The sequence below is a fragment of the Poromitra crassiceps genome (assembly GCF_964638095.1).
Source record: "Poromitra crassiceps genome assembly, contig: HAP1_SCAFFOLD_64, whole genome shotgun sequence".
Classification (NCBI taxonomy): domain Eukaryota; kingdom Metazoa; phylum Chordata; class Actinopteri; order Beryciformes; family Melamphaidae; genus Poromitra; species Poromitra crassiceps.
Window position 1 is genome coordinate 54019 of NW_028152255.1, and position 9202 is coordinate 63220.

A 9202-nucleotide genomic window follows, 5' to 3' on the forward strand; every position below is an offset into this window, starting at 1 on the left:
AAAAATTTAGTCTGAAAAATGAGTCCAAATTGTTTCTCACACCTGGGGCGGAATAAAATTATACTCCTCGGCCGTGTATTTATAGGCCGTTAGCAGGGCACATGCGTGCCTGACCATGTGGCGGACAGCCGCATTGGGGGGGGGTCTGCGGCGGGCTTTCTACTCCCCGCGCCTTTACCAAGATGTACCTTTCCCCCGACATATCTTCTCACCACCAGTTACTGCTCCATCAATGGCCCACTTCCTGCGCCCACGGAGCATTGGAGCGGTAGCAGATGCTGTAGGAGTGTGTTCACCTCTCGTTCCAGCTGCTCCACGTGTTTCCGCAGCCTCAGGTTCTCTTCCCGCCCAGCCACCGCCTCAGCTGCCTTGTGGCACAGGAGAGCCCTTGCCTCGCTCCACGTCACGACGTGACCGGGGCTCAATTCCCCAATTGAACCCTGATTAAATGGAGAACTTTCAATTCGCTGGGGGGGAAGCATCACCCATTTCTCTGCTTCGTGTTGTGATGTTTGTGTTGCTTTGTGCTTCGTGCCCACCTCCTCACTCTGACAGTAGTCCTCGCTCCCCCTGCCGACGCTTCCCGTGGTGGCCATTGCGCACGGAGGCCAGTGGTGTGGTAGCAGGAGGGGAGGAGAGTAGTCCAGCGGTGCGTTGACATAGCCCTGGTTGCTTACGCTGGCTGCTGGGCTGAACTCTCCTTGTTGTGGACTTCGGATGAGGCTATATTGACTCTGACGCGCCGGTTGAGCGTTTTGAGAGCGGTAGGAAAAATCCTCTATGGGGTGGGAGGAAAAAGACGGGACTAGCATGCCCTCATAGAAACCCCCTGGCCCCTGAAACCCCCCTGGCTCTGCATTGGTAGTGCTGTCTGCCATCGTCGCTGCTGTTCGTCTTGGTCTGGAGGTGTTTGCTGTACCGCTGCAATTCATTCTCAAGTTCTGCCAGTCTGTGGGTACTGTAGTCGTGCGAGCGTTTGTCACCACCTTTCTGGGGTCATTATTTCCCTGGGAGGGCCACCCCGCCAAAAAACTGAGTCCAGGGTCTGGTATTCGAGGCCAGAAATTCCTTTTGATAGTGTCTTTATAGCAGATGCAGAACAGCACCGTCAGCAGAACAAATAATAAGAAGCCAAACGTTTCAATTTTCAAACAGACTTCTACCATAACCACGTCGGTCCCTCCTGGTGTTTGTGGTGTCTGTTGTCTCTTCTTCCTTCGTGTGCGGCCTCCAGGAAATAATATGACCCAGCTGCACTGCGTTGGGGTTATTATAGTGGTTGACTCCTCCCCCTTCCGGAGGAGGGGCTTCTGGCCTTCTAGCCTATCGGACCTCCCTTGGTGGAGATCCTGATCGGGTGTGGTGCTGGTCCACACCACCGCTGCCTTGATTGCGGCCATCCTGACTTCTCTGCCCAGATTCAGCACACCTGTTCAGTAGGCTTGGTTTGACTATAAGCTGTTGCAGTCCCCTGCAACAAACAGAGTCTCTGGTTGTACTTCCCAGCCGTCCTGCTGGAAGTACCTGATCGTTTGGTAGTGGACCCTTTTGTGAGTTAGGGTCCCTGACTCTGCACCGTGATGGTGCAGAATAGCTGGAACTACCTTTAGTCCAGCATCTCTGCGGTCATTTCATCATCATCTCTCCTCCGCACCCAGTCTGTAGCGCATCCAGCCTTCTGGATCGCCATACGCTGGATGTTGGAGGTGTTTCACAACTTCTCTCTTCTCTGACAGGAATTATTTTTTAGCAGACTCATTTCATCAGTCCTGTTGGGCCCACAGTCCTGAGGTGTTTTCCCACATGACAACCACCCCATAGACAGTGGCTAGTCTGTATAGGGTGGGAGGCTAGGTGCGTTACTAGCCATAGGTTACTGGTTTTTCCTCTAGTTTGGAAATGGTTTGAGTCAACACACTCATTTTTCGTTCCTCGAAATCGTTCACTTCCTGTATGCCATCCTTTCTCAGTCTCTTCCTCTTTCTCGGCCTCCCGGCTCGACGTCTGTCAAAGGGTCTCTTTGGAGATAGAGGGCCTGTCGGCGCAATGGCTTTTAATCAAGACCCTCCATCTTCTTGACGTATCTAATTCTAGGCCATCCAGCGTTGTTGACTCTCCATTTCCTGTTCCGTGTGGGGCGGATGACTGCATGGCTGAGCGGTCCTGTAGCCCACCACCAATCACCCCCTCCACGGACCCTCTTGGACCACCCGGCTTTGCTGGGTGCGTTGTCCCACTTCTCGATGCCGACAAAGACACTCTTCTCTCTTGGACGAAGCGGCCTACTTCGTTTTTGAAGTGCGCCAGTTTTCCCTGGGCTCCTTCAAATCCATTCAGTTTACAATGCAGCTGCTTTTAGTGTCAGCTCCATTAGATGAGTCTTGTACAGGACTTATGAGTTTCTTGAGTTGCAGATGACCCAGAATTATCTGGGTGCTTTTTATGAAGCTAGCTTGGGTGATATTTTCCTGCCGTGGAGTGTGTTTCAGATTAACAGCAATGTCTATTTTTACCTCATTTCATTCCTCTTCAGGCCCTGGCCTGGCTCCCGCACTTCCTCTTTTGTAAAGAAAGTCACTGTCATTTTTCTTTGCCATATTTCCCTCCAGGGAAGAGATCAAACCTTGGATCTTCTATTTCGTTATTATCTGCCAATTGATCTTTGCACTTTTCCAGCTCCAGCAGGCCCTCCAGCAGCGCGCTCACTTCTCCCGCCTGTGCGCTGTCATGGGTCATACCTTTGCCTTTGCTCAGTTGCCTTTGTTCCTGGCCTTCACTAGTCTTCAGTATGAAGCCCCAAATGGCCATTTCATCTGGTCCTTTCCTCGTTCCATCCGTGTACAGAACATAATCGTATGGCATCTCCCCCTCCTTGTGTTCTGTCTTTGGTGATTTCTTTTGAGTAGGCAGGGCCGGGCCCAGGTCATCCAACTCCGGATCCAGGAAGATGTTCTCCCAATGTCCCCAACGGGTGTTTGTGGCTTTGGTGCCAGCAAGCGTACCCTTGGTCAGGAACCGGTGCACCTGGCTCTCTGTGATGACCTTGATCTTCTGGCCTTGCGCTAGATCTTTATCGCAAGCCAGTATCTGGTTAGGACCGCCAGCTCTTTCTCTGCCAGGGGGTATTTTCTTTCCACAGTGGTTAGAGTGTAACTCCAGAAGGCCACCACTCCTGCGTCTTCGTTGCCATCATATAGGAAACAGGGAGGCGTCTTTAGGGCAGGGGCTCACCGCTGCCACCGGTGGGCTGTTGGCGCTTACAGTGTCTCGGGCGAAGGAGAGGAAGCTGATCTGGTCAGAAGCAGCGGGCCTCCCTGCTTGGAGGTAGTCTGAGGGGATGGCTGGCCATATCCTCGTTTAGCAGCCGCAGGGTGTGCGATGAATAGAGCATGGTACTTGTACTCACATCTCTGTGTTGAGGGCACCTCTGCTTCGTTGGCGGCCCAAAGTGGATCTCGCTCCGATGTTGTAGTCAGCCAGGCTGGAGTTTCACTTCCTCTTCCTAGCTTTTCCAAGGCTGTGCAGCGCTGCTAGTATCACTTCCCCTTTCTCCGTCAAATGCACACAATTTATTTCCACAGCCTGGAGAGAAATGACTGTCTGGGTTTATTTTGTTTCTTCTTGATTATTCTTATTTATTCTGTGTTTATTATTCCAAAGTCTTTTAAGGCACTTTGGGAGATTTCTTTGGGACTTCTTTTCTTTAGGTGTCCTATTTCGCTGAGGCTTTCACGGGTCATTGACACCTCTGCTCTGGTGCTTGCCGGGGGGGAACTCTCTCCTCAAAGGTGATGATATTGTCTCCCTCTCCCAGCAGGTTTGGTCCAGAGTGACCCGTGCCTTTGATGTCGTCACTTCTTCCAGCCCTTGGCGTGCTCTCTGGCCAGCCTGAGGACCTCTCTCTGTTCAACGGACAGTTTCTTGTACTCTTTCATGGAGAGGAATTGAAGAGGGTTGCTGTGAGGTTTCTCCACGGGGGTTTTAGCTGGGCCTGTAGGTGCGGAGCTTGGGGCCGCTCTTCGTGGCTTGGAGAGGGGCGCCTGGTTCTGCATTCGGATATCCGCCATTTTCTCCAAGCCATCGTTGCATTCCCTCAGCCACGCAAACCGTTTTCTCCCACGGACGTGCAGAGTGAACATCTTTTCTTCTTCCCCATCTACCGTCTGTGATGCCGTATGTGTTAGCAGCAGGCGTGGGGGTGGCGGGTGTACTCCCACCTCTCCCGTGTCGTCTTGCTGCTCCCATAGCGGCTCTTCTTCTGGGCTTTTCTGCTTTTCCTCTCTCCCCCCTTGCATCTGAGCTGGGGGCTGCAACTCGTCCTCCTTTGTCCTGGCATCTTCATCATCTCTGGTCACCTGGGCCGGGGGTGAGGGTGCTCTCCCCATCCCCCCGGCTTCGCTCATTGCTCCAGGTTCTGAGGGGGGGAGTTCTTCCCCCCCCCTCAGGGTCAGGGGAGATGGAGTCCCTTCCATCTCCTCTTCTGTCTTTGTCGTCTCGAGTCGCCTGTCACTCAGTCCCGCTCATAGCGCTTCTGAATCACGGATGAGTTCTAGGCTAGGTTGGCTGTTCAGTGTCAGGCCTCGGGGCCCTCCCCGCTGGGGCTCCCCGTAGGCTACCTCTCCTTTTTTCCCGCTTACTGCGTTGCAGTTTTGCGGCACCGGCCGCTCTGATTCACTCTCAGGGCGCCGGCTGTTGGCACTCGGACTGGTTGCTCCCGTTCCGCGCGCCTTTCTGTGGGTTGCTTCCCCGCAGTTCAGCGGCTCTTTTCCGCTGGAATCCTTCTCAGTTGGGGCCCCGCTTGTCCGCTAGGGTCCCTGTTCGTGACGCCATGTCTTGATTCTCTGCCAATAGTTCTCAATCCAGTGAAGACCGATCACTAATTGGTAGAAACTGCTCTCCGATATAAGGGTTAGAAAGTGCAGCTCAGTTGTGTATAACTCCAACTAGCTTCTGCACTTTGATTAAGCAGTTAGGTGGGAACAATTCGCCTAGCTCTAACTGCCGGATGGTGTTCCAGACTTCTCACCCCGCTACCACCAGCTTTAGCGGTCTTGTCCGACCAGCCAGGAGACGGGCGCTAAAACTGGTCAAGTCCGTTATTATGGCAGCTTGTTCCTCTGAATCTTGCACTTGTTATCGACTAGGTAATGTTTAACGACTGGATAAAGTCGTAGGGGCGCTGCTATTTCAACCAGTAACCATTAGTGTCTCACACGCACCTTTTAACCATATGATTACCATCAAGGGGAATAACACATAAATCATTGTCCACTCCTATACTTTAAATCCAATTGATTTGTTTTATTTATAGAGTTTAGCAAGGTGCAGCATTAGCATTGATTAATAATACAATTTCATGATAATACAATTACATATTATGGTTGCTAATGAGCTTCTTCACTAATTGGGAAGTACTTATCCAATTTGCTATGGTGGGGATAGACTGAAGTTGTTTCTTCGTCAAGAAACTTCCTCTTCACCGTCAACGTTGAGCGGTATGGCTGAGCACGGAGGTGCTGCGTCCTTTCGGAGTGGTGATGGATAAAAAGAGGATTGATTGATGTGGCCTACTGAGTTTCAGCATGAGCCAGTGGGCCCTTTCTCCTCCAGCCTGTGACTCACTGAACGCCCGCGTCCAGTGTCGAATGGGGAAGTGCCATAGAGCCTCGGTGCATGGTCATTCCTAGGTCCGCTGAGCACACTTCTGCCTCCTCCTCTCAAGCCACTATTAATCCACAGACATCACTTTAAATCCATCCTGTGCGTCCTCTCGATATAAGGCTCAGTCTCCTCTTCTCGCTGTGGTGGTGAGCCTAGTAGGTGCAGCAAAGTCCAATACACTACCCTCAGTGTGGGGAAGTGTCCAGTCTCTTGGTAGCTCTGCCCATGGGTCACTGAGATAGATCCTTGCGCACATCGGCTCACAAGTCTAGCCCTGGGTCCAGAGTAAGATCCTCTTCTGTGTGGGATCCTCTTCGATGCAGACTGGCCACGATGTATTTGAGCCAATTACTTTTATAATGTTTGTGTGACCCATGTACAGAGAGGCCTGTTCAAATGCTGGCCATTCACCATCGCTCCACCTCGCTTCTGTCCATATATGGTTATCGCTCTGTCTTGATTTCGCAATTGATGGAAATTCCCGTATTCGGTTGACGCGAATTCCCGTATTCGCTCAGAAGTCACATGATTGGTGTCTCTTGTGTAATAGTCATCACAAGATCACAAGACTAAATGATTTCTATTCACTCTGCTTAACACTTTCAGTGCCACGGCCCTTGGGCAAAAGGTTGCTTGCTGTGCCACATAGGCCGCAATGCATTTTAAAACAGTCATATAATTTTTTTAATAATTACTATGTAAACACTGAACACGCACAAATAACGATGAGACTCTCTTCTATCACCTGCAAAAAAAAGTTTATTGATCCCATTTTCCGTTCTTTAGTTATGAGCCGGAGAAGATAGCCTGATTGAACGAAAAACATACCTTTTTTTCTACGAGCTGAGATAATGAGCCTTTTGTGAAATTAAACATTTCAAGCACATCTCTGACTCTGAAGCGAATTTTCTGATGTCTGGGTCTGTCTGGGTGAAGTGTATGCTGCTCTGCTGCTCTCCGTGCTCCCCGTGCCCCCCCCCCCCCCCCCCCCCTCAACTGCACACGCCTCCTGGGTGTGTCTTATGTGTCTGGTGGCTCTCAGTCTCTGCTGAGTTTGCTGCGCACACACAGTGAATGGTGCGCGACATTCAGCTTTTTGGTTCCGCGTGTGTTTGTCACGGGCTGGCATGCTTCCAGTTCGGAATAATAATGCTGATTATGTGAATGTGCTGTTGCAGCGTACATGCAAGTGCTCAGTTGTGACAGCGGATGCTGCTGCTGGGGGCACAGCTGGCGTTGTGCTCGTTTATGGAGGCACGTCGATGCATACGGACGGATGCGATGCGATTTCCTCATTTTGCCCAGTGACTATTTCTGTGTGTTTGGCTCCTTTTTCTCTGATCAGGAGAGTGCTGTCGCCACCTAATGGGTTTGTAAAATAGGTTATCGACCTCCAATAGCTACAATATTGTTAGAGGCGACGTAAGAAGCTTAGATCGACACCCCCCCCGTCAAAAAAACAATTTGGAGTTATGACGCCATTTGGCGTCGCTGGCACTGTACGGTAAATTTCTAATGACGCCATATGGCGTCGCTGGCACTGAACGTGTTAATGAACATTTCACATAGCACTAACATCTTTAACCTTTTAATACCTTGGTTTCAATACTCATGTCAATCACACCTAGTCAATTCATCTCTCGATAATTGACAATTAATACTGGCTCAATCATCAACAACAGCTTATCATTAATAATGATCATTATCACCACTGATTGTAATAATGGCTCATTGATTGTAACATGTACTGATCGACTGTCGTCACAATCAATCACTTGTAATACATATTCCATCAACACATTTCTTAATTACCCTGATACATTTCATTCTCAAAGATTAAACGTATGATTTAGATGATACATGATATGATATGATTTATGACAGATAGAGATTATTATTCATGTCAATTATAAATCCTTATGCATTGCTTAGTTTGTTAATTATAACCAATCATTTCACATGACTTAAGACCTTATATTTGTGAGTTCCATACTTCTGCTTTTTGGCTGCAATGTCCATTCTGCTGAATGCTATGGCGCAACGGGCAGATTGGCTCTGCAGCTCTTGGTGACACATGCTGAGTCGTAACATTTAGGCCGTACACAGTGCTTCATCTGCGGCCTACTTCAACACTACACACTGCAGGACAGTTCACTAGTCCATTTGAGTGTTTATTATCTGTATATTTGTATCTATTTTATTTTTCTAACAACTTGAGATAGCTTTCAGAAGTTGGCTATGAGCCTTTTGCACAAAAGCACTATTTTGTTAAGTTGTTTGACTATGTTTACAAATTTGTAATAGATGATGGTGCTGCTTGAGTAAATTTTTGCGCTGTGAGAAATGCAGCATTTGTTTAAAAAAAAAGCAGGTCATCTACACACTGCAGGACAGTTCACTAGTCCATTTGAGTGTTTATTATCTGTATATTTGTATCTATTTTATTTTTCTAACAACTTGAGACAGCTTTCAGAAGTTGGCTATGGGCCTTTTGCACAAAAGTACTATTTTGTTAAGTTGTTTTACTATGTTTACAAATTTGTAATAGATGATGGTGCTGCTTGAGTATGTTTGCGCTGTGAGAAATACAGCATTTGTTTCCAAAAAAGCAGGTCATCTACACACTGCAGGACAGTTCACTAGTCCATTTCAGGGTTTATTATCTGTATATTTTTATCTATTTTATTTTTCTAACAACTTGAGAATTGTTCACTAGTCCATTTCAGGACTTGGCTATAGTATGAGCCTTTTGCACAAAAGTACTCTTTTGGTAAGATGTTTTACCATGTTATTACTGTGTGATTTGCACTAAAATTTGTTTAGCACAAAAGGTCATTATACATGTTTTTTTTTTATTGTGCCAATAAAAAGTTCTAATAAGTGCTGGATGAATTGTATTCAAGTATTTACATAACACATTTCATACACAGGGTAAATTCATTCAAAATAGTAATTCACTGACAAAGCCACCTTTAATGTTTACAATGCAGATTGTTGACATTAGGTCTGGCAATTCTGATTTAAATATAATGTGACATTTATGGGAAGTTTGTCATTGGTAAATTAATTAATACATTCATTTATTCCTGTACAGGACTATAAAATATGTGCCAGTCTGCAAGAGGCATAAAATGCACGTTAGGTCAAAACAGATACCCTGTTTTAAATTAGCCTACATTTATTTACAAATTTCACCAATAGGTCTACACTTACAGCTCCTGATCTATCTACTGGAAACAGTTTACAGTTTCACCTGTAGATGGTGGTCTACACTTGGCTAGAGATCCTAGCCGCCCCGGGGGAAAAAAGGGGGAGGGGGGCGCGCACTACTGTTTCTGAACGAGTAGTGCGCGTCCCATAGAAAAGGAAAAAAAAATGAACGAGGAGCCGCTATTTTGAACGGCTCTCAGAAAGGAACGGAGCCATAAGATCCGGCTCCCTTCAAAGAGCCGTTATTCCCATCACTAGCGCCACGTATGGACCACCCTTTCCAGCTTCAGGTGGATGCCAGTAATGTTGGAGCAGGGGCAGTGCTGTTGCA